This window comes from Pinus tabuliformis, chromosome 7, assembly GCF_031772625.1.
Source record: "Pinus tabuliformis cultivar Carrire ecotype Pingquan chromosome 7, CPIR1, whole genome shotgun sequence".
In the NCBI taxonomy this organism is placed as follows: domain Eukaryota; kingdom Viridiplantae; phylum Streptophyta; class Pinopsida; order Pinales; family Pinaceae; genus Pinus; species Pinus tabuliformis.
The window spans coordinates 1,143,323,454-1,143,349,280 of record NC_142293.1 but is presented as its reverse complement, the minus strand read 5'-3'; the positions used below and the strand labels follow the sequence as shown (position 1 = coordinate 1,143,349,280).

Here is a 25,827-nt window from a genome sequence, read left to right as displayed (position 1 = left end):
CTCGCTAGTAGAAGCCATCTCACGTTTAGCAATGTCAGTGCTTAATCATATTTCTGAGTTTAAAAATGAAATATCAGTTGTTGGTTCGAGGCTAGTTTCTTCATATATGTACCCCTGTATTTCAAATCTTGCACCAGTAAATATACTTCACCTACAACAGTGTTTATGCAATGTGTTTGACAAATAGTTCCACTGAAAGCTCCTTGAAAACTCAAAAATATAGTAAAATTAGAATTTTACAGTCAAAGTTGTTGAACAAAGCATCAAGGGCAGATTGTCTAAATTGTCAGACTGGTGTACAAGGCTGAATTGTTAGAATTGGGCAAGTCTCATTTTATGCTAATCATCATAGTGAGGGTGTGGCTGAGTTGAGTACAAGGTCAAAGTACTCGGTTGTATGTTGTCCTTTGTGGGTGGTGTCAAATCATTACCATCAGTATTAATGCCACCAATGTATAAGTGGGGCAGTTGGGCTTAAGAGCTAAGATTGTTTGTGTCTTGCAACAACTTTTATACCCACTGTCGTGACCTTTGCATTGTTGTTACACACTAAGTACGCAATAGTACAGCAAAATCGAGTATTTGAAATGCCTCTTAAGCCAACACAGCAGTACCTTAGCAGACCGCAATATGGACCAAAGAACAAAACAGAACAACAACCTTTCTCAAGAGGGGTCCATGCCATTCTTCAACAAGAGAAGCCAAGGGATGTGCAAAAGGGGTCGGACATAGGACACAAAATCTTTGCACTTGGTACAGATTTGAAACACATGAGGGTCACAGTGAAATCCCTTTTCAAACTAGATGAACTAGATGCACTCCTTTCCGAGATAAACTAGATGCACTCCTTTCCGAGATAGACCAGATAAAGGAGAAGAAGTTGATGTGGCCTTTGAAACTCACCATGCTAGCTTTAATACAACCCAAGTTTTTGGAGTACCCTTGTGAAGGGATCACACTTCCAATTGCATCTTATCTCAGTAACATTATGAGGTTGACCACACCTATACCTCCTTAAAACGATGATGTTATGAGGAGAGTTTTCAGATTGATAGTAGAGACATTTCAAGACTTGGATAACACTGTGGGTCTTACCTTTGGGAAAAGGCTCTGGATTTTGGAAGATATGGTCAAACTCCGAACCTACGACATCATGTTTGATCTAGAGTGTGATGACATAATTCTTCAAATTTTCTGATCCATTTTTAGCACTAAGAAACATCATCTAGACACGGTCAAAGCATACATGCAGTCCATCTTGTCTTCAGTTGTGGGAGATCGTGATGTCGTCTGCAAGAAGTTACAATCTAAGTTGTTGGCCATTTGGAGAGAGGAACAAATGGTCTCGCCTACTACTTATGAGTTAGCCGAAAGGTTGGTTGAACAGAGTATTAGATCGTTCCAGAGACAACTGACCAAGCAGGAGCTTCTCAAGATTGGTGGACCATGTAATAAGAATGAGTTAAGGAGGAAGGGTCTTTGCTTCACCTACAAGGAACCTTGGGGACTTGACCACTCATGCAGGGTTGACACGGAGGAGATGGTAGAGGTAGATCAGGAGGAGGTTCCCTCTGACTTTTCGACTGAGGATTCTTCTTTTTTAGTTGAGTCCATTGGTTCTTATAAGGATGCCTCTGAGGAGCACGAGAAGTCATGTGGGGTTAATGGACAGTGGCCTAGATATGCATCAATGTGTGGTAGAGGAATATGATGAGCAGTTGATTGTTCCCATGAGGGAAGGAGATCATAAAGCAGATGAGCGACTGATGTTTCAACAGGGAGAGAACGTAGAGGAATAGGAGTCAGCTAAGTGGGACGATATGCACAATATGCATGATGAGCCTTTTGGGGAGGGCCAGTTGGATGTTCATGTTGAGCCCATGATGGAGGAGGATAAGCAGCCATTCGTGGGGCCAGTCATTGATGAGGAGCAGGCAGATGTACAAACAGCTGGCAGGGTGGCAATATCTGCAGACACGTCCTCAGGATATGCGAGGTGTCTGATAGGATAGTTTTGTAAGAGGTTAGTAGACTAGAGGAGTGTGGAGTTTCTAGCGAGATGAAGGTGGATCTTTTTGAGATGGTGGTGCATTCATCTTTGGGCCGACCCACTGATGAGGTGCAAGTAATTGCACAGGCCGCTGGCAGAGCTATAGTACTTTCAGGAAGCAGCCCTCTCCAGGAGTACATAAACAGGGCTTACAGCATAGTTTGGCCACTTATACCCATTACAGGGAGAGAGGCAGGGTTTTCTCGATGGATAGTATTGATTGACCAGATAGAGTTGCGTGGGTTGGACACAATGCATCATAGGGGATTAATCACACATATACGGGTGTATATACATCTGATCCTTCCCACAAGATGGATTGGCGAGAGATCATGAGTTGGATCCTATTGATGGTGTGATATTCTTAGCCAATGGCGTACTAGAGCGAGGACCCTAGACATGTCAAATACTACATGCCCCAGTTGGCAGTGGGATATAGGTCGACAACTCTTCAGCATTCCATCCCGGTAGCAGGAGAGTGGGATTAGCATTGGATTGAGTCAAGGGTTGGACTGGAGAGAGGTAATGAGATGGTACGCAGTTGATGGGGCAACATTCACAGTCGAAGCTACAACACAGCAAGAGCCATGGAGCATTGATGCTTGTCCTTGGTGGTATTAGGATCCAGGAGGATTTGTTGATGACGGGTTCAGCCAGAGATTGGTCTAGGATCCGGGCATTGAGGGGTTCGTTCATGGTGGGTTGACATGGATGCATAACATCACCCAATGGTTTGTATGGGATTGGGGTATTGGGTCTCAGTTGCATTGGGCCGGCAGACTGGTCCACAAGATTGGATTGCTTGAGGGCAAGCAATCTTGGGGCAGGAGGATTTGTGATGTTCCTTTTTCTGGTGTTCCTTATGGCATGGTTAGGATGGACTTTCAAAGTTGGGGGCAAACAGGCCACAGGTGCAAGTTGCGTCATAAGTGGGCCCAGGGGATTTTGGAGGGGGTTTGAGGAGTTTCTATGAGGTCTGAAGGAATTAGCTTGTTATATTCCATCATCCACACAGTTTTCCTTTCGTTTCGATGCATTTCGACAACTTTCAAAAAACAAAGTTATTAATGGGCCTGACTTAATTAATTATGCTTAGAGTGGCATTCTAGGAGGAATACTACGCAAAACACCTTAGTGTAATAGCTCATTGGAACCGCAACGAGAAGATCTACAGGATGAGATGGTTAGAAGGGAGTTTAAGTGGATTAAGGAGGCATGGTGGCTAATTTACCAATTTTCCACATTAAAATGATATTTTAATTGAGGGAAATGTGTTCAATGGTTAAAATAATAATAAAATAAGAACTTCTAGAGGGGTCCATCAGATCTATAAAATAAGAGGAGGAGGCCATTAGAGGACATCTTGGATTTGATCTTTCTTCTTGTGTGAGAAGTTGGAGAACTCGGTTCTCTACTTCATTGGTAGCCCCAGGATGGAAACCCTCGGGTTATTTAGTGAGATTGGGTAAGTATCCATCTCCCCTTGGTGAATTCATCCAAAATTCATAGGAGAGCTCAGCAGTTGCATTTCAATTCAGTTTTGAAGGGTCAGTTTCAGCATTGGAGCAAATCAGTTTTGGAGACTAGATTATCCATCTCAGTTATTTCAGTTATATTATCATGTACACTCTTTCAGTTATTTATTATAATGAAAGTTGAGATTATTTTTGCTCATGGTGTTATTGAATTGCATGCACTCTACTTGTTGTATTTTACATGGCAATCTTTTGTTAATTGAATAGTAATTTTATGGTGAAATTTTGGTCGAGTTAAATTTCTGCATAATTAACAAAATATCCCGTTTGGTATATTACAACATTTCCTAGCCCTATGTCATTCCAAGCCTCAAGCTTCTGCGATGTGCCTTACTCTTCCTAGGAAGGTCTCCCGAGGTGAGTTGTCCCGTGGGCACCTCCGCTTGTTGAACTCTGCCAATGAAAGCATTTCCCGTTGCTCTGCTCTATTCACTCCTCTCGGGCTTGCATCATCCCGAGCGCTCCCTTTGTGCACACCTTTGGTCCTTCCAAGGAAGTCTTCCACTGGGAATATGTGTTATAAGGGCTCCACCACTGACCAATAAGAATGCTTTCCGTCGTTGCATTGTAAGCCACGTTCACCTAGAACTTTAGTTTAGCAACTCCACCTGCCACATTTGGAAAAAACACCAAACTTCCACCAACTTGCCCCTTCTACCAACTTTAACTCTTCAACCTTTGACTTTTGGGTTACCTGTCTTTGACTTGCAATAACTTGTGATCCGGAGGGCCATTTGCGGACTTCCATATACCACTGGAAAGATCTATCAAAGCTCTATCCATCGAAGTAGGTTCCAAGTCCTCTTGAGATAATATGTTGAACTAAAAATGGCTTCAAAGTCACTGCACCTTCTCCATCTTCACCTTTATCATACTTTAAGTTTATCTTCATTCTTCTTGCCACCATCTCTGCTTTTGCCTTCGTCTTCTTGACATTTTCCATCAATGACAACACATTTCTAACATTCTCCCCTTTGGCATTGATGGCAACACTATTCAAATGAAAATCAACACCATAGAAATAAAAGCAAAGTGTACTTCGTATTGTTCTTTATCTTCTCCTCCTTTGGATGTTGCTCCCCCTATGATGCACTTCTCCTTTGTGTACTACAGCGCTAGTGTACTTCTGCTTGTTTAGTGTTTCATCTCCCTCTTTCTTTTGTTTGAGGTACTTCTCCCCTTTTTTTGTGTTTGATCAACAATACTTTGCCCCCTTTGACATCAATGGCAAAGATACCAACATGCTCCCCCTGTCAACAATCTCCCATTTATCTTGTTGATCTTATGGACCTAGCAGTTGCATCTTGATATGTTGGATGTTTGTTGGTTGCATTCCTTTCGCTTAAGGAAGATCTAGTGGAGGGAGGCAAGAGGAACTACTCTCAATCTCTAGATTAAATACTCAAACTGATCTCTTGGTAGATGCTTGATGAAAATATCAACTACCTGCTCTTTTGTAGGTACATACTCCAACTTGACAATCTGATTTGCAACTTTCTCTCTTAGGAAGTGGTACTTGATTGGAATATGCTTTGTCTTTGAGTGAAAAACAGGATTTTTGGACATGTTGATGGCACTTGTATTATCACAGATGATAGGAATAGGTTGACCATAGAACACTTGCACATCCTTTAAAGTTTGCTTCATCCATATGAGCCAAGTGCAACAAGAAGTTGTTGCTATGTATTTTGCTTCAGCAGTATATAGAGAGATTGAAGCTTGCTTCTTGCTCAACCATGAAACTTGACACTCATTAAGAAAAAAACACCACCACTAGTGCTCATTCAATAATCTATGTCACCTGCTTAATCACCATCAGTAAAAATAGTTAGTGAAATATCTTTACTTCTAGGGTACCAAAGTCCATAGTCCATAGCGGCTCTAAGGAATCTGAGAATCCTCTTGGCTGCTAGAAGATGGCTCTATCTAGGGGCTACTTAAAATCTTCCAACAATACCAACTGCTTGCATGATATCTGGTCTTTGAGGTTGTCAGATATAGGAGGTTGCCAATCATAGAATTGTATGAAGTATGATCAACTTCTAGTGATTCATCATCCTTACTCAACTTACATCCAGTAACCATTGGGATGCTTACCAAACGCTCTTCCATGCCAAATTTCTTCAATAATTCCTTGAGATACTTGCTCTGTGAGATAAAAATTCCTTTCGAAGACTATGCAATCTACAAACCAAGGAAATAAGAGAATTCTCCAAGCATAGACATCTCAAATTCAGCCTTCATATCCGCTGCAAATTGGCATGTTAGTTGATCTAGATCATTGGAAAATATAATATCATCAACATAGACAGCCATTATTAACAATTTTCCATCATTTGTTTCCACATATAAGTTACTATCAGATGCACCTCTTTTAAAACCACACTTGAGCAAGTAACTATCCAACTTGGAATACCAAGCCCTTGGGGCTTGCATGAGACCTTGCAAGGCCTTTTACAGCTTGCAAATGTAATCAGGCTGACCTGACAGCTAAAAACCAGCTAGCTACTCTATGTAAACTTCTTGTTGTAATTCTCCATTTAGAAAGGCATATTTGACATGCATCTGATATATATTGAATTTCTTGAAACAAGCAAATGCCAAAAACATTCTAATCACCTCTAATCGAGCAACAGGAACAAAGGTTTCATCAAAGCCCAGACCTTCAATTTGTGCATAGTCTTTGCACACTAATCTTGCCTTGTTTCTAACCACTTCACCACACTCATTCAGTTTGTTCCTGAAGACCCACTTTGTGCCAATCACATTCTTGTTTGTTGGTATATGAACTAGCTCCCATGTCTGAAATTTCTCGATCTGATCCAACTCTTCATGCATAGATTTTAACCAATTATCATCTTGGTTGGCCTGCGTAACATCCTTTGGTTCCATCATCGATAACAGAGCTACATGCACTTGAGTGGGAGGATTTAGCAATGTTCTTGTTTGTACACCTGCATTCAAATCACCAACAATTTGGTTAGTTGGGCGATCTTTTTGCACATTCGTTGCAGGATCTTTGGTTTGAGGACTAAGGGGAATATCATTGTCTTCATCTAAAAGTGGCTCATCGACCTTCTCATCACTGTTCACTGAATCACTGGAGTTGTTATTTATCTGTTGATAAACTTCAGATTCGGTATGCTCATCCACTTTGACATCAATGTCTTTGCTATTCTGAGAATATCCAAGAAAGATACCTTCATCAACCCTTGCATCAAACTTACAAGGCTTTTCATCATTCTTTTTGATATAACACTTGCTTCCAAATACTCTGAAATGCTTGAATGTCGCAGGTTTACCATACCAAAGCTCATATGGAATTTTTGTTGATTTTCTACTGCAATTAGGGTTAGCACAATATTTCTGAAATTTTGATAATTACTTTTGATGTAGATCTTATTTTAAATTATTCCAATATATCGTTCAGCGATTATACTTTAGAAATTCAACAATAAAGAACAATATAGATCGCAATGCACAAAAGAGAGACGATGTTTACCTTGGGAAAACCCACTACGGGGAAAAACCAAGCAAACTTTTCAATAGAGATTCTTCTTGTTCAAATAGAGACACACCTAGACCTATGGTCAATATTGGGTTTCTCCTCCAAGTCAAGTCACCCAAACTGATCCTACACTTTGCTCTTGATCATGCACTTCCAGAATTTTGGCCCTCCTATAATAGCCAGTTGCCCCATAATTTCGACCCTACAACAGTTACCCTAGTAACCCAAAAAATTTCGACCCCCAACAACAATTGCCCCAGAAAATGTGGACACAAAGAGAGACATATCTTCACACATGCAAGTTGCTAGAGAGAGAAAGAAAGGAGAGAGAAAACTCGGCCTTCATTTCTGTCCTTCTTCTTGTTTGCTCACTTGCCTAGAAACTCTTGTGAGAGGAATGCAAATTACCCAAATGAGGAGCTCGAGCTTCCTTTATATAGTAGTCTGTTAGGGAGAATGGATGTGTCTCTTGGCCAGGGCCGACTTGACTTGGAGAGAAGCTAACTTGTCACTTTTGGAGCCAAAATTTTCATTTCAAAAAGTTCAAATTTACATCATTTAAAGTCGCAATGGGACTTTGACTCAAAATAAATTTTCGTTTGACTCAAACATTTATAAACATGCTTTATAATGATAAATACAACTACATCAAGTGATCAAAAGTACATTATGAAGACCAACCATAGTTACAAATTCAACAGTTTTATCATTGTTTGGTCTGAAATGAGCATTGTTTAAAATCACCATTGTTGTGTGAATGGCTTCAACCCAAATCTTTGTTGAACATTTATTTCTCCCATCATGGCTCTGGTTAACTGCTGACTTGATCTATTGGCTCTCTCTACTATAGTGAACTGCCTTTTGAGACCATGCTAGTTGCAAAAGTCATCAAATTCTTTTGAAGTAAATTAACCTTCATTATCAGACCTTATGCTCTTAATTTTACAGTATGTCTCATTTTCAGCCATGGCTTTGTTACCGCTGAAACTAGCAGGGGTCCTAGGAGGGGATCCTATACGATAACTACTACATCAAGGGCAACAATGGAGCGATAGCCCACTGTCACCTCAGTTAAGGCTCTCTACTCTCTACAGACTTTCACCGATGGGAGGACACCCGATATAAGAGGAATCATAATAATGAATGTGTCAATTAGAGGATAAAGGGTGATTCCCAAGGCCTAGTTGTAAGACGGACTAATTTGTGTGGCTTTCTTGCTTGGAAAGCAAGGTGATAGGCTCTCTAGGAAGGGCTAAGAGGATTCTCGAGGCTAGGGTTTGGGAATGTATCTTGTAAAGATGATTCCTATGCCTAGAAATCCTTATGGAGACTTGGTCTTTATGTGATCTTTGCAAAGTTGAAGTTGTAAAGTTGTGGGACCACACGGGACCAAGTGGACCCAAAATTAGGTCAAGGAAGTGGAATTGATCAACCAAGGAGGGGCTTGACCTAATTAGGGAAGAGAAGAGGATCAAAGGACAAATTTTCTTTTGAGATTTAGATGCAATGATCCTAATGAGGTCACTAACCCAAAATCAACCTAGGGCAAGAAATGGTCTTGTGGCTAGGGCTTGCTATATCTTGGGATTCCACCGTCGGAATTGCTTGAAATTTGGAGGACCTCTTGAGCAAAATACAGCGCATTAGTGGACTAATTTTCAAGGGTTTTGGATGGCTACAAAAGATTTCGTTTGATGCCCTAGGAGACGTTTTGGGCTTAGGCCTAGAATTGGAAGAAACAAAGAAAAGAAATGTTATTTTGACCACCAAAGGGATACAAAGTAGTAACTTATTGCTTGGGGTTAATGGAGTCAAGATACATATAGATCATGAACTTTCATGAGCTAAGGAGCCCTAATTGATCTTTGTTAGCCTCTGCAAGGGCAGCAACTAGATCAACAGAGATTTATACTTCAAATTTGCAAAGGAGACAAAGTTTCGAGGTCTTTAACCTAAGAGGTACCTCTAGGAACATTCACCCAATCCCATTCCCCCAATCCCTCCAAGGTCAATGCATGCATTTAATCACTTATTCAAGGTCCAGAAGAATTTTGCATTACATTTAATCCATACAAGAATAAAGATAACAACATACATGTAGTTAACCAGTAAGATAACAAGAATAGTATCAAAATTTCGACTTACATGAGAGAGGGAGTATATCCATTTATCAACTTCACATTAGAGAAGCTCCAAAGACAATAGCAAAATCCAAACATCATAGTGCATTAAGAAAAGCCCCAAAAATTCATTCTAGCAATGTGAAAATCTCGTAAGGGATACTAATCCAATCCAAGTGATGATGAGAAAATGAATCACCTCTCATCTCTTTATACAATATCTAATGATTTCAATTTGCCTAATTTGGCCTAATCGAGCCCCGAATAATAAAATATTGTGCAATAATAACATCCCTTAGTGGCAAGCCCACCAAGATAGCTCAATAACATAACAATAAGCCTCTCAAGAGGGTAGAATGATCAATAAAGTGAGCCATTGGGCCTTTGAGGAGGCCCGATGAAGTCCTGAGTGTACCATGATGCAGGAATGGACCTCAAACACAGTGGACAAGGGGTTGGCCCCTTCTTTTCCAAGCAAATCCCTGTGGTGCCCCCAAGTGGGTGTGAGGGGCACAAGGACATCTCATGAGTCTCCAAATGGATCAAAAACACTTGTACACCATCTGCAAGGGACAGGATGATGACATAACCCTCATCTGGACCCCGGATCATTGTTGATTTGAGGTAGCATCGGATGTGCTCTAAGCCTCAAATTTTGCAAGGAGGCTTGGGCACATGCATTCCAAAGAACCCAGAAACCGTTTTGGGAAATTTCACCCAGAAATGATTATATTAAAATAACTAATATTTTTAATGGGGTTCCTAAGTCTAAACTTGGGAAATTAAAATATTAATGGGTATTAATCTAATTGTGGGTGAATCTTTTAGAAAAAGACGGAGATCAAGTCAAAACGATCTGAGACTTTGATTAGGAGTTAATCTAGGCCGTTGGTTGTCCGACGGGAAGATATAAGAAGGGGCTTGAGGGTCATTTGGAAAATACACCAAGAGAGATCAAGAAATCGATTTTCTGAAGTGAGAGGTTCTCAAGAGGAAAATTCGATTAAGGAGATTTCTGCAGCTGAGGGGCAGGGATAGCTTCCGAAGAGAGAGTGATTTTCTCAACCAGAGAATCATCAGCAAAGAGAGACAGAGAGTAATCCAGCAATGACAGCACTGAGCCACAGGGGCTGATGTAGAGCCACGCAGAGACCGGGTGGTAGAAATCGAATCTCCTGGGCAGCAAATCGACTAGCTAGAGGATTGACACTGTCCCCAGAGGGCTTGACGTTGGGTTGACACAGATACTGCGCAGAGGCAGCCAGAAAAGTCGGGGGCAATTAGTCTGGGGCTGGATCAGCCAAGATTTCTAGTGATAGTGTGAGGTAACCTCACAATCCTTTCTACCAGTATTTCTCTTTGTAACTGAATAACACTATGAGGTATTCATAGATGTATTCAGAATTTGCTCCTGCTTAATAATAATAAACCCTCACAGTTGCTGCACCGGTTTTCCTGCATTGGGTTTTGCTGGGGACATTTGTCCAAAAATAACAGTGTCTTATGTGTTTGTATTTCCTTGCTCAATATTTATGTTTCAAAATCATATTTAATTTGGTGTAGGTTGCTTCAATAATTTACTTCAATATTTCAAGAAGAAATATGAAATAAGTTTGGAATGTAATTTACGATCTAGGTGAAGTAGATTTAGTTGGTTGTAGTAGGATTCCAGAGATTGTTAGATCTAGGAATTTTCACATGGTATTAGAGTTTTTGATGTGAAACAAGAAGAGCAAATATAACACTGAAGCAAGGGCCGACTTTCTACAGCAAGCAGCAGTTCGAATCCCCTGATGGATTGCACAGTTCTAGCCACAAGGGCTATATTTTCGAGTTGTCTCTCTCTAAGTGAGTCAACAAAGAGGTAAGACTGCCGAATCGAGAATTTGCTAAGGCGAAGGGAGCCACGCAGAGGTAGAGGGACAGAGTTTTCTACAAGCTAAGTGCTGGGCAGAAAAGTCGTCGAAAGAAGAAAGCAGATCGCATGGAATACTTCCTCAGTGGTTTCTTGCCGAGGAAATCAGTATTTCTCATTTGTCGGGCAACAAAGGAGCAATAGATATACCAGCTCCATCAGGGAGAATGTAAGCCAACCTAGAAGCTATGCAGTAGGGAGAAAGAGGCAGTTGTTCTACAGTTTTGGGAGCATATGGCAACCAGTGGCTTGAGGGATCATGACAAGTTGGACAGAGCATCCAACTACGTCATCTGGAAGGCTAGAATGTCTTTCCTTCTATATGAGCATGCCTGCAACATGTACATCGACAACGTGGTGGCTGAACCTGCGGATGCAGATCCGCTGAAAAAGTACAAGGTTGAGATGGCAAAGGCCAAGAGGATGATCCTGGATGGAGTCAAGGATCACGTGGTGTGCCACGTTGCTAGCAGAGCAACTGCTAAGGAGATGTGGGATGCCTTGGCCATGTTGTATCAGGGATCTTCCGAGCAGCGGAAGATGTACTTGGAACAAAAGCTGAGATCTGCTCAGATGCAGAAGGGAGAGCGTGTGGATCCATTCCTCACGAAGCTAAAGGAGACCTGTGATGAGTTGTTGGCAACGTGACATACACCTCAGGATTTAGAGTTAGTGAGACTGGCCCTCAATTCTGTCTCAGATGAGTGGCAAGTCTTTGTCCAGAGTATCCTGGGCAGAGCAGCATTGCCCAATTGGGATGAGATGTGGGCAACTCTAAAACAAGAGGAGCTGAGAAGAGACCTGGTCAAGGTCAAACTTGACGGAAGCGGCAGCAGCAGTGGGTCGAAGCCCAAGGAGGAGGACGACAATACAGCCCTTGCATCGAAGGGACCGCTGAGGCAACCAAGACGAAAGAAAGATGTCTCCAAGGTGAAGTGTTTCAGATGTGGCGAGATGCGCCACCATGCATCCCAATGTCCTTTGAAGAAAAAGGACAAGGGTGAGAAGCCCGATCCTAAGGTTGCAATCGCAAAGATCGAACAAGAGGAGTTCGCCATGATAGCTAGGATACCTCCAAGAAGGAGGTGGGCTGATTTGGAGTTGTAGTTCGAAAGAGCTACAGATAGGTTGGATCCTTGAGGATTCCACCTCTAGGATCATTACCTTGTTACGGGAGCCCAGTTTTGCAGTAGCAAGATGGACTAGTGTCGGATGGTGCTGAAGAGTGTCGGGGAGACAGTTGCAGTGGCTAGAAGCGCCACAAACTGAACAGCGCAGAGCAAAGTCGGCAGCAATGCAGATGGCACAAAGCAGAGGTCAGCAGCAATGTAGTAGATTCATAGGGCCAGCGCAGAGACTAGCAACAGTCAGTTCCAGCATTCACGTGGTATCATACTGAACATAGTTAGTTCAGTAATTTTGGATGTTTTTAAGTTGCTTCTCCTAGAAACTGAGTTGCAATACAGATGTAGTGTTAGCAGTGGTAGTGCCAATAGCATAGTACTTTGAGAGGGAGTTGTAGTACAAATGTAGCATTGGCAGTGCTAGTGTCAAAGGCAACAGTACAGTAGCAACAGTAGCACAGTAGTTGGTGGACAGCATGTCAAACATTAGCAGTGCAGAGGACAATGCTTCAGAGTCAGAGCAGTATGCAGCAGCACTATATTGCTAGAGCACATTCCTCGCTAAGAGGGAGTGTTGATTTGGGGTAGCATCAGATGCGCTCTAAGCCTCAAATTTAGCAGGGAGGCTTGGGCACATGCATTCCAAAAAACCCAAAAACCGTTTTGGGAAATTCCACACAGAAATGATTATATTAAGAAAATTAATATTTTTAATGGGGTTCCTGAGTCTAAACTTAGGAAAATTAAAATATTAATGGGTATTAATCTAATTGTGGGTGAATCTTCTAGAAAAAGACGGAGATCAAGTCAAAACGATCTAAGCCTTTGATTAGGATTTAATCTATTGGTTATCCAACAAGAAGATATAAGAAGGGGCCTGAAGGTCATTTGGAAAATACACCAAGGGAGATCAAGAAATCGATTTTCTGAAGTGAGAAGTTCTCAGGAGAAAAATTCAATTGAGGAGATTTCTTGCAGCTGAGGGGCAGGGATAGCTTCCGGCGAGAGTAATTTTCTCAGTCGGAGAATCATCAACAGAGAGAGGCAGAGTAATTTTCTCAATGTCCTATGTGTTTGTATTTCCTTGCTCAGTTTCTATGTTTCAGAATCATATTTAATTTGGTGTAGGCTGCTTCAGTGATTTACTTCAATATTTCAAGAAGAAATCTGAAATAAGTTTGTAATGTAATTTACGATCTAGGTAAAGTAGATTCAACTAGTTGCAGTAGGATTCCAGAGATTGTTAGATCTAGGAATGTTTACAATCATCTGCTAAGTGTATGGTGCAAGTGTGGAGCCGGTTGGGCACAGTGAACTAGGTGCATCATCCTCATCCAAAAGGTGGAACACGAGCAATCAATAAGTGGTGTTGGGGATCCATGACGTACTCTCTGCTATGGTGGAGGCCCATGGATCTCAACGCTCACTCTACAAGTGCCAATGTGGTCCTCTAGAGGGCCAAGACCCTGTATAGGGAGACCAAGCCCCAAATGGACCCACATGCAATCCTACATAAGATCCAATGCGTCCCCTTGCCCTCCAATACAACAAATCATTAGAATAATCAAGTAAAAGAGCTTACAAGTCATGGAACCAATGGGGCACTTCATGGTGGCATGCCCTTCCATAGAAGGCTTTGGTATCTACAAGTGTCTCCAAGCTCAATACGGGGTTAATCAAAGACCCTATTAGGTGGTTTCAACCTTTAAAGGGGGTGACATGTCCATAGTACACCCCTCAAGTGGTAGGTGGCAAACAATATAGTAATGGAACGAAGAGGAGATCAGGGTAATCATCCAGACCACATGTCATGGTGCAAGGGTAGCTATAACAAGGGAAGCCCACACCTGCGCATATGAGTGTAGGAGGGAGCAAATCACGGTACATGAATTACCCCGACCTTTGTTTTTTCCACCCTTCTTCATATGCCTTTTGCCTTTGATTGATTTCTCTTCATAACTGCTCAAGGGTCCAAGGGATGAGAACTTGATGTGTAATATATAGCATTGGATACCCCCTTAAGGTGGGGCAGTTCATTACCCACCAGGGGTTGGGACAGTCATGGGTTCCTTAATGATGGAGGGGTATCATCTAGGGCCCATAGGAACTAGGGTGATGGCCATGGATAAGGGGTAGAGCTCATGTTTGGCTTTTGCCCATGTGCTAAATTTGTATGTCCTGGCCATCTTTTGCATTTTGTGGTACATTTCTTATTGAGAGTGGCCAAATTATGTTTTTTCTTTTCTTTTTAGCTGCATCAACCTCTTGGGACCATTCCAGGCCCGACCCAAGGTGTGGACAAGAGGAGGGGTAGGCTAACACTATGTGGACCCAATGGACCCATGTGGACCCAGATGGGAAAAGAGATGAATGGAGCTAAAATGAGTGGAAGGTAGTGATGTATATGGTGTCGGGAAAACCAGACCACGCAACCAAAGTCGGGATTTCCCATGTAGTGCCAACCCTAAAGCTAATGGGCAATAAAGGAGACCCCATGGGACTAGGATACAAGGCTAACCACGAGATCGCGCAGTGGAGACAAGAGTACAAACCTAGCCCACTCTTTCCGCCGAATGCCCCCACCAATCCATGCCCAAAAGTGCCCATGACAAGTAAGGAAAATTACTCAACTATACCAATAAAAAGTCATACCTTCGAGGTCAGGAGGCCCACCTTCAAACATACAAGTGGGTGAGGGACCACATGCTTGGCTCAGGTGGCGGAGATAATGGCACATCAAGCTATCTGATAATTGCAAGGGGTATATATAGGAGAAAAAAAATCTCCTATATATACTACCCACAGGTGGTGGGTAACAGGCTTTAAAGTCTCTAAACTTCTCAACGGCTTCTGATTTTTCCCTTAGGAATGCAACCCGCATCATTCTGTTGAAATCATCAATAATAAGCATAAAATACAATTTACCTATGGGTGTCTGAGTTCTTGAGGATCCACATAAGTCCATATGAACTAGTTGCAATGGCTTGCTTGATGAATTCTCCTTGGGCTTGAATGGAACTCGAACTTGCTTTCCCAACTGACAAGACTTGCATATAGAATTCTCTGGCTTTGAAAGCTTTGAAAGGTCTCTCACAATGTTCTTCTTGCCTAATCTAACTATCTGATCAAAATTCAAATGTCCAAGTCTTCTATGCCATAGCCAACTTTTATCTATCTTTGACAAACAACACCTCTTTGTCTTCTCTTTTAGAACATAGACATTAATGTTTGTTCTTGCAGCTTCAACTACTATCTCTCCTGTGTCTACAAACTTGATTTGACAACTTTTAGCTTCTGAGACACACTGAGCAAGTTATGCTTCAACCCATCAACAAACAACACATTCTTGGTTTTTCCTCTGCTATTTGCTAGGCTAACAACTCCTTTACCACCAATCTTACCAAGTGCATTATTTCCAAAAGTCACATTACCTTTCTCAATTGGTTTCAATGACAGAAATTTAATTTTGTCTCTTGACATGTGCCTGGAACAACCATTATCAACATACTAATGATTGCCTTCAATCTGAGCATATAAGACAATATTATATTGCTTTGTATTTTCCTTTTACTTCCAGACTTTGGGCTCCTGGCTTGTTTGCTCAATAACTAGATCAGGCCTTTTATTCTTAAGTCTACAATCATCTGCTCTATGGCCCAAATTCTGACAATTATAACATTAAATCAAATTATTCAAAGGAGTAAACGGATTGTTGTACTTGGATTTGTTAATTCTCTGCCTGATTCACTGATTATTTCGCTGATAATTTCTTCTTTGTGGCCTAAGTTGTCTATAAGATAAATTCACTCTACAATTCGCTACCTTGTGCCTACAATTTGTGCAAGTGAAACAATATCCTGGAAAAATCTCTGCATACCTACGAGAAAATCGATTTTTGTTCATTGGTTGAGTTACTCTCTGGTTATTTTGATTTTCTTCTGCAGTGTTGCTCTTTCCTTGATAAATGAAATTTCTCCTTTTATTTCATTGTTGCTGATTTACTTTGGCTACACATTGTGTTGCGCACTCCCTTGTTTTTCTTGTTGTTGAGTTGGCCCATATTTCACCGCAGCGTTATAACACCAATTTTGGTTGCTTGTACAAAGGTAATTGACCTCTTTCCCTTCAATTTAGTTGCTGAGCTAGACTCGGCCACAAATCCAGGACCAGTTCTATTACTTGAAAACCTTTGTGCTTCACGAAGCTCATTCAAACTTTCAGTCCCCTTTCCAAATTTTGCATTAAAACATAGCCAGGCATTTGCCTTTTCCAGCTCTTTCCTTAGCAAAACAATTTCCACAAGCTTGACTCTTCTCACTAAGTTGTTGAGTTAATGTTTCTTGAATCTTCTTACCTTCTTCAATTTGCAGGAGAAGAGGTTCAACAGCTTAAGCTCTGTCTTTAATCAACAATTCCTTTCGGGTTTTATTTTTCTTCCTCAGCCTTTCAATCTCCTCAAGGGCATTGACCAGCTCTCCTTCTAGGTAAACCTTGGCCTCTTCACCATCCAAATTAATAGCTTCAATTTCCAGATTGTCTATGGCCATGAGCATAAATTCCTTTGGACCTTCATCATCTTTGTCTGCATCTGAAGATTGGTTGCCTTCACTTTTAGAGGAGCTAGTATCTTGGGTGTAGAAGTTCTTCTTTTTAGCCTTCTTTCTATCCTTTGTACTTTCCTAAAGTTCTCTCTACGGTCATATTCCTTCTTCTTTTCCAGACACTTGGAAGCATAGTGACCAACTTTGACACAATTAGAACACTTCAAAGGTAACTTACCTTTGTACTTTCCTGAGCCTCTTTTAAACTTCCTCATGAACTTGGCTTCATCTTCCTCTATTTCACAACATGAATCAGCATGCTCTTCCTTAGGCTTCTTATCTACTTTGAAGGTTGACTCTTTTGTTGTAGGCTTGCCATTATAAATTCTCATCTCATAAGTAGTGAGAGTACACCAAGTAATTGGTCCAAAGTGAGAGTCTTCAACTTTGTCATCTGAGTGGCTGAAACCTTGGAATTAAATCTCTCAGGGAGAGATCTCAAAACTTTTTGAACTACCACAGGTTCTTCTAATTTCTCATCAAGACATCTTATGGTGTTCACAACTTCATCAACTCTTCGAAAATATTTTGCAATAGCTTCATCATCATGCATCTTCAAAGACTCAATTGACATTCTAAAACCTTCAAGTTTGGCTTGCTTTACTTTGCTATCACCTTCATAGTACCTGCTCATCTTATCCCAAATAACTTTTGCAGTAGAGCAATCCATGACCTTGACTAAGTTCTGATTCGACTAGGCCATCAAGCAGAGTATTCATAACTTTAGCATTGCATGTAAACTCCATCTTTTGATCTCTAGTAATCAAGGTTTGAGGCTTTTGATATTCTCCTTCCACTACATCCCATACATCAGCTCCAAGTGATTGAATATAAGTCTTCATCCTTACTTTTCAAAACACATAATTTGTTCCATTGAGCATAGGTGCCCTATTTGTATATCCTCCTTTCTGGTTTGCCATGGTCCTTGATCTTTCTTCAAGCTATAAAACTAATCTGAAGTAACTTGGTTTCGTCGTAATACCAATTGTTAGAAACCAGGACAATACTAAGAGGGGGGAATTAATCAGTATTGTAGAAATTTTAAAAACTTTCTTTCACTTTTAAAGACACTACAACACCAATGAATACTTCAGCAATTAATTCAGATGAGCATGACAAGAATCAACATAAATAACTCAAAGAGAACACACAATTTCTTCAAACTTCTCTTCAATTATTTCCACAAAGAAAGCTTCAACTTGTTGTTACAAAATTCTCTAGCTACAACTAGAACAAAGCTACTACTCCTCGATCTATCAGCTACAACTAAAAGGAGCTACAACCCCTAGTCTATTAGCTACCATTGAAAGGAGCTCCAACCCTTAAATTTTAGCAGCAACTACTGGAAGGAGCTACAACCCCTCCCTTGCAAACTACCACTTGCTTCACCTCAATGATTCATCTTTCATTGCATTTTCAAACTCAAATCATGAAGGCCACTTCCTTGAACAAATAATTTGTCTCTTCAATCACTCGCCATTTATACCATCAAAACATTTTCAGCAATATTTGATCATTGAACAAAACACCAAATACATCAGCAGCATCCCATTTCACACACTAACAACCACCTTCTTACAAATTCGATTATGCTTTTAAAGAATTTAGATTGATATTTTTAAGTCTTTGCTCTTTATTTAACTTGTATTTTAATGCTTGCATGAATCTTAATTCTTACTTGGTCTTGTTTCTGTCAAGTCTTTTGAATCTGCTCTTCAAGTCTTCTAACTCTCCTCACTTGTTTCTGCAAGAAAGACTTAGCTTGTCAGCGAATTTCCTTCATTCTGGAATTTTCAGAATTTAGCAATGTTTTTCTAATTTTGGAGCATCACAAAGTTTAGCTTAAACTACTAAATATTCGTCTTAACTACTATTCTACTAACTTAGCTACCAACTCATTCATGCTTCTTAATATTAATTTTAGTGTTTCGTTGTTTATATGGCATAAACGCCTAAATTATGATGTCGGCTCGTTTATGCATTAACCTTCAATATAGCTCAAAGCACTTTAAACAAAATTTCCACGTTGCCGACCCTTTGATGCTTTAGACTTCAAGCCTTTGCTATAAGCACCAAATCATTTTAACATAGGCCCAAAGCTCTTGAAATAAAACGTTGCCATATATAAGTCCGCGGGCCCAAGCGCCTTATGAAACACTGCATATAACCGCCCGTTGGCCCCTTGCGCTTTAGGCCCCAAGGACTTTATTTTACTTTACAATTCTTCGCGCCCTTGGTCATCAACTCCACACATAACTAAGTCCTTTCTTTAAGTTTTTTCCCATAGATTTATTTCACTGTGCGCTATGCTTCGAGATTATGTGTCCTAAAGGACCCGCTCTCCACATGCGCTTTGATTATTGGTTGTCTGCTGCCGCTCTATACGTGATCATGTCCTAGAGCTAATTTGACCCAAAGAGACTCCCATGTGCCCCTTTTATTTACTTCCAAGGCGGCTCCTCTAGGGTGACGTGTCCCAAGCTTTTTTTTATTGGTTCTCGGCTCCTTCGTTAGCTACCACTGTTTCCCAGTGCTGAGTCAGCGCAGAGCATCTTACCATGCGCTTGCTTGAATCCTTCCGGGGTCCGGGAAATGAGATGAGGTGTCCCGGTGGGAATGCATTTGCGAGCCAATCAATGACCAGTTGAGGTGAGTTGTCTCTTACAACTACCACATATGCCCAAAGCAGAATCATCCTGGATGCCCTTAGCCTGTGCTCCTCTTAAAACCTTTCGGGGACGCCATTCCAAGGTGACACCATGCTTTCGTCTCTGATGCCACGTGGTGGCATTTGGGTGGTGACATGCGTCACTCAGATATGGCACACTTCACTACCTGAAAACATCGAAAACACATACCACATGTTGTTGAAAAATGTGTAACTAGGTTCGATCTTCATAAATATGAAATGTACTTTTGATTCTTGTATATTGTAAAATGAAAGAAAATTTATTATTGTTGTCTTGAAGCATGGATTTCATGCTCGAGGTATTTTTATTTTAGAGGTCAAGCACCCATTGAGTGTTCCTAAGGGTTGTCCTAGGTCAAGAAGTCAAAAGAGTCATTGTTGTATGATGAAGACCCCATCAGGCACATTGTAACTTGTAAAAAGAATTATTTTTGTATTTAAAAGTGTTAAACTACCCTCCAAGACCAACTCGATCTGCCAGCTAAAAGACAGCCTAATTTGGTGTATTTCATCCACCATGGAAGCCTATATATAGGAGGGAACTTGACCTCCTATGGACACAATTCATTCTCTCATCAAGTAAGCGAAGGAGAAGAAGAAAAAGGCTAGCGAAAGAAGACGAAGGATGAAGATCAAGTGATTGGGTTATTTCTCTCTCTCTCATCACATATGCAAAGGAAGGAGACTAAGGTTTCTGCCGCTGGGTTAGGGTTTTGTTGTTGCAGGATCAAACTTGGAGAAAGTGCAGAAAGAAGGTCAAAGGAAGGCTCATTAGGTCATCCTCAAGCCCTAGAAGAAGGAGAAACTCAAGCGAAGGTCTCAAGAAGCCTTGGAAGCCCTAAATTAGCTCACACGTGTGGAAGCAGCTATTGCTGGAAGGGCTGAAAATTTCAGACCTGCAGTAGAGGCCGAAATTCTGTAGTTGGGGGTCAAAGTTGTGTTGTTGGAAGAGATTTGACTGGGTTTGACTTGGACAAAGGAAGCACATCATCAAGAAGGTTGGACTTGGTCTTGGAAGGGTATTGGTCTTGGTCTAGAGGTCTTGGAATTCGTCAATTGAAGAATCTATAAGAAGAGAAGAGATTTGTGGGTTTTCCTCTCAAGTGGAGAGGTTTTGGCCCTGGCTTGTAGCCTATATCTTGTGTTCTTGTGTATTGTTGATCTTCTTGTTTTGATAGTTGTTTGATGATAAGAATAACATAATAATACAAGAAGAAGCTAATAAATAAGAAAAGTAAAAAGGCATCACAAGCAATTATCAAGTATAAGAGAAATCATCCTAACCATTGCCCTATAGATTTCTCAACACATGTCCCTTGTGCTTACATCATGCTGAAGTCATCATGAGCCAGTAGAATGTTGCCACGCGTCATCAAGAGAGAAAGGGGTTCCCAGGCCTTTGTTTTTCACAAATTTCCTTCGTTAGAAATTTAAAGAGTGTTGGGCCATTTAACTACTGCATTGCCTTCTCCTTGTGCCACATTTCCCAGCGCTACATCATCCGGAGCCTCAAACTTCTGCACTACACCTTGCTTTCCTCGGGAAGATCTCCCAAGGTGAGCTGTCCCGTGCAATGTTGCACGAAGTGGAAGCGAAGCGGAAGCGTTTTTTGGAAGCGGGGATGCCGAAGCATCATTTTCCAAAAATCTAGGAAGCGAACCGTCCGCGGAAGCGTCTGCTATATATATATATATATATATATATATATATATATATATTTATATATTTTTTTGCATTTATACTCAAAACAAACATCCCAAATACCAAATTAATTGTAGAAGACATGAAAACATGCATATTTTTGCATAAATCAAGATAGATATAACATCCATTGTACATTAATGATCTAGAATCTAGATTCTTCTCCTCTTGTCTAGCCTTTGCCTCTACCTCGATTGTCTAGGGATATTAGTCAACATTGCCCAATTTTGATCAAACTACCTAATTAGACTTAAAATATGGTAGAAAAAGCTTAACATGTTTGATCGATGATTTTGACTTGATTGAAAGGTAATTTTTTGCTAAGGGCGTGCCGCGTGACAAAGGAGTTCAACAATTAACAACACCAACACTAGGGTACATATAGGGCTTGGTGCTCTTGATTAAATGCTAATCGCATACCTTCATACTTGATATAATCTAATGAAATGTCACAATCCCATTGATCCTGAATTCCTGAAAACTGTTAAGTCTGCTGAATTTTGAATAGGATATGAAATTCTATTTTCTCCATATGAAGTCCAATGAGGCTGGAACCACTCTCAAACATCCTGAGTCATTTCATGGTAATGTTAAATATTTAAGTAAAAGGATGAAAATGAAAAATAAAGGAGAATGTCACTTTTACTTTAAGAATTTAACATTACCATGAGGGAGCATCTTCTATATTTATATTTTTTTTTGCCTTCATTCGTCACCCTAACCCAAGGTGGACCCATCACCCACCCCCAACAAGCAAACTCACCTAAAATTTAAAAAAAAATTGAAAAAAAAACGATTTTCTAAACGCTTTTCCGGAAGCTTTTCTGGAAGCGTACGCTTCCTCCTCCGAAGCTCCACGCTTCCTCCTCCGAAGCGCCACGCTTCCGACGCCCGAAGCGCCGTACGAAGCGCGCTTCGGCGCTTCCGTACAACGCTTCCAAATTTCCAGGAAGCGGCTAAAAAAGCCGAAGCGGCGCTTCCGAATTCGGAAGCGCCGCTTCCGGCCAAGCTTCCTAGGCGCTTCCGTACGGGACGCGCTTCGGGGCTTGGAACCGTGGGGGGGGGGGCGCTTCGTGCAACACTGGTCCCGTGGGTCCATTTGCGGACTTCCATATACCACTAGAAAGCTCTTTCAGAGCTCTATCCATCTAAGTAGGTTCCAAGTCCTCTTGATCTCATATGTTGAATGAAAAATGGCTTCAAAGTCACTGCATCTTCTCCATCTTCACCTTTATCATACCTTGAGCTGATCATTCTTTTTGCTGCAAAACAAATTACATTGCATACATGGCAGCCAATACAAAATTTTGAAATATGATAGCAGGTTCCAGCACATGCTAACTCAATCCAATATTGAAGAGGGATGGAAAATGGTTTGGAAAAATTACATTGCAGTCCATCAACAACTTGAAAAATATATTCTAAATGCCTCTCCAAAGGCTGATCTGCAAAATGAATATCATTCACACCTCCAGAAATTAAAGTTCTAGGCTAATCCAACAACAAAATGTCTACTTCTAAGCATGGGGATGTAGTATGAGATGAAATTTTAGGTGTGGAAATGCAATTCTGATCACAAACAGATGGCTGAAAATGAATGTTATAAAATCTACACTCAAAATCTTGCTGCTAAATACAATTTTCAGCACTAGTAATGTAATTCCCAGCTGAAGAATCACATACATTTACACAAAAATTTGAAGAAAAAGATGGATGAAAATTTCCAGCGCTTTTACCATCACTAACATGGTCCAGAAACTACAAATTTCCTGAATTAAATATAGGCAAAGATAGCTGTAAATCACAATTAAAAATTTCTTACCATCACCTACTAAACATGGTTGTCCAAGAGGGCACATAATCAGCATTTTCATCCCTATGATCATCTGCATCTGTTTCATAGATGGGAACCCCAAAGCATGTCCAATCCAATAATCTATCCCCAAACAATGGCTATCAAGCTAAAATAATTATTTACTAACCTCAAAAATTTGGCCAGTCTCATTCTCATCACATAAAGAAATACATACATCTAACATTTCATCATCATAAAAGAGTTTCTCCTCCAAAAACAAGACTCTCCAAATTAACCATTACATCATCAAAATCTGAAATTTGAAAAGAATTTCAAGTCACACTGTTAGATATTGTAATGTATATTTCATTAGTAATAATGCATTAAATAATAATATAATATCATATTGTAGTTTGGAAATTAGGTGAGCAATTCAATTCATAACGGAACTTCACACACACACACACATATATATAACACCTTATGTTATCGAATACATTCATATAACACATCTCTCATTCAGACTCTCTTGCTCATCTCTAGTATATTCTCTATAGTGCAGTTTAACATGGTATTCGAACCACAGTGATTGTGGAATAGGGAATCCTCAAAGATCTATGTCAACAGAAGGTTTGAAATATCCTTGGAGAAAGAAATAGACATACACTTGCAGTACTCGTACAGCTGCGACTCAACAAATTTATATGACAATGACTCAATTCAATTTTACAATGGCTCAAATTAATTTGTACAACAGTGACTCAATTTGACCATACAGGCAAATTGTACAATTTGTTGACATAGATTGCCTTCCATGCGAATTAATTGAGTCTCAATTAAATCATATAGCAGCCAGAAAAAAGTAGCAATCCACGAAATAAGTTCAAAATGTACAATGGTTGAAAGTGTATGGTGGCTCAATTAAAAAATTAACCCAACAGCAGCAAATGGACGACAGATAAAAATCATACGGATGAGAGCTAACACAGTACCACTGCTGAAACGGCAGCTATGAATTTAACTTGTACAACCAGCACAACAATTAAAAAAGGAAGGGCATCATCGTTCTTGAACAAGGAATTCTTCATCAGGAGGCCATCTCGAGGGTATGACTTTCATACAGTTACATCACCTATGGGATGGTAGACACCTTTCTAGCATAATTTTCGTGATCCCCAAAGATTTTTTCTCAAAAATATTCTTAATTTTTTTGACAAATTTGATAATATCATTTAATCCATAATGATCACATGACTAGTGATCTCATTTTACAAGACATCCTTATCACTGAGTTTACAAGGACATCTATATAGACCGTCCTATTTTCAAAATTAAACAATAATATTGTAAAAAAAAAACTTTAAAAATAAAGAAATATTGTTGTTTCTTCTTGAAAAAATAAATAAAATTTCTTATTTTTGGAAAACATCTATGTAGAAGAGGGAAAGGGGTTAAAGACATTGGAGAATTGTACAGTTTCCATTGGCAGGACACCCCACTTGAAATTGTGTTTGGACAAAAATTGAAGAAAATTGTCAATTTTAAGAAACAAAATAAAAACTGCATTTTCTTTCTCCCTTTAGTGTTTGGCATGCAGTTATAGCCATAGGCTAAGTCACCAGGTTCGGCGAATTTTAACGATGAAATTCGAAATTCGCCGAACCTAAAACCAAATCGAATTTGTTCATTTAAATTCGTTGGAAAATTTCAAATTAAACACAAACGTGAGCCTGAAAATAATATTCAAATGGATTCAGCGAGGTTTAAATCCTATTTAAAATTTGTTCATTTAAATTTGCAAACCTGAAATTAATATTATAGTGAGTTCAGAGACAATTTAATCATTTTTTTAAATACGGACATCAATTCTTTAAGCCTCAGTGAGTCAGTTCTGTGTAGTTCAAATGGAAGCATAGATATATGTAAAAAAATTATTTACATAACTTAAAAGGTTTTTAATAATCATAATTTAAATTAATAAACTTATCTATTTATCACAATAGCTATATAATATATATAAATTTAAGATATTTATAAAATTAAGTTATAAAGGTTAATAATTTTAATTATAATATATAATTAATATTAAAATTATTTAATATTTTTATTACATTATGAATGTTATGTTTATAATAAAAATATAATTTAAAATTTTATATATATATATATATATATATAAAACTTGTCAAATTTCAAGTCATTTTGTTTTGGTTGATTTTTTTTTTGAATTTGAACATGAACTCGAACCAGGTGACTTGGGTTACAGGAATTCTTCCATTGTTGAATTTGTTTCAATTTTGTTGGTGGCTGCAAATTCTTACTAATGGCACCAAAAGAGGCTTCAATTAAATTTCCCCTCCTAGTGATGAGGTCATCTTTCAAGGTTTGACCACAAGCATCCCCACACTTGCGTGCATCTATATTTAATCCCAAAGCAGTCAAACATCTTAATATAAAGGAAAAGCCTCCAAATTGGGAAGAGAAACTAAAGGGGATAAGTGGGTACTACATGGATAGTAAGAATGAGATGAATTTGGGGAGCATTAGGACTCCAAGAAAAACATGAGAGTGTGTTGAACAAGGCAAGAGCTACACAATGCATAAACATTCCTTTGAGGAAGGCATACTTGTTGAAAAACATGATACAGCATGCATGTTAAAGAAGATCCGTCTGTGTGAGAAGACAACATCTTTGGAACCAACTAAATTCATGAGTTTGGTTGAGCCACACCATGGCACCTAGACTATGAAGTTGAGGGAGAGGATCCGAGGGGAGTGCAAGGTTAAGT

The 25,827-nt window shown here is 39.9% G+C and overlaps 1 protein-coding gene across 2 annotated transcripts in view; it reads right to left on the bottom strand.

Annotated features, from left to right (window-relative positions):
- The window catches only part of LOC149251543 (uncharacterized), a 297,774-nt gene that overhangs the window by 117,696 nt on the left and 154,251 nt on the right, over positions 1 to 25,827 (bottom strand). Inside the window, exon 9 of one of the 2 annotated variants that reach the window (XR_016266900.1) lies at positions 23,226 to 23,351. The exons of the other annotated variant lie outside the window; for it this stretch is intronic. The gene's annotated coding sequence lies outside the window, so the exon portion shown is untranslated. The remainder of the gene's footprint in view (positions 1 to 23,225; positions 23,352 to 25,827) is intronic. 2 annotated transcript variants of the gene reach the window in all.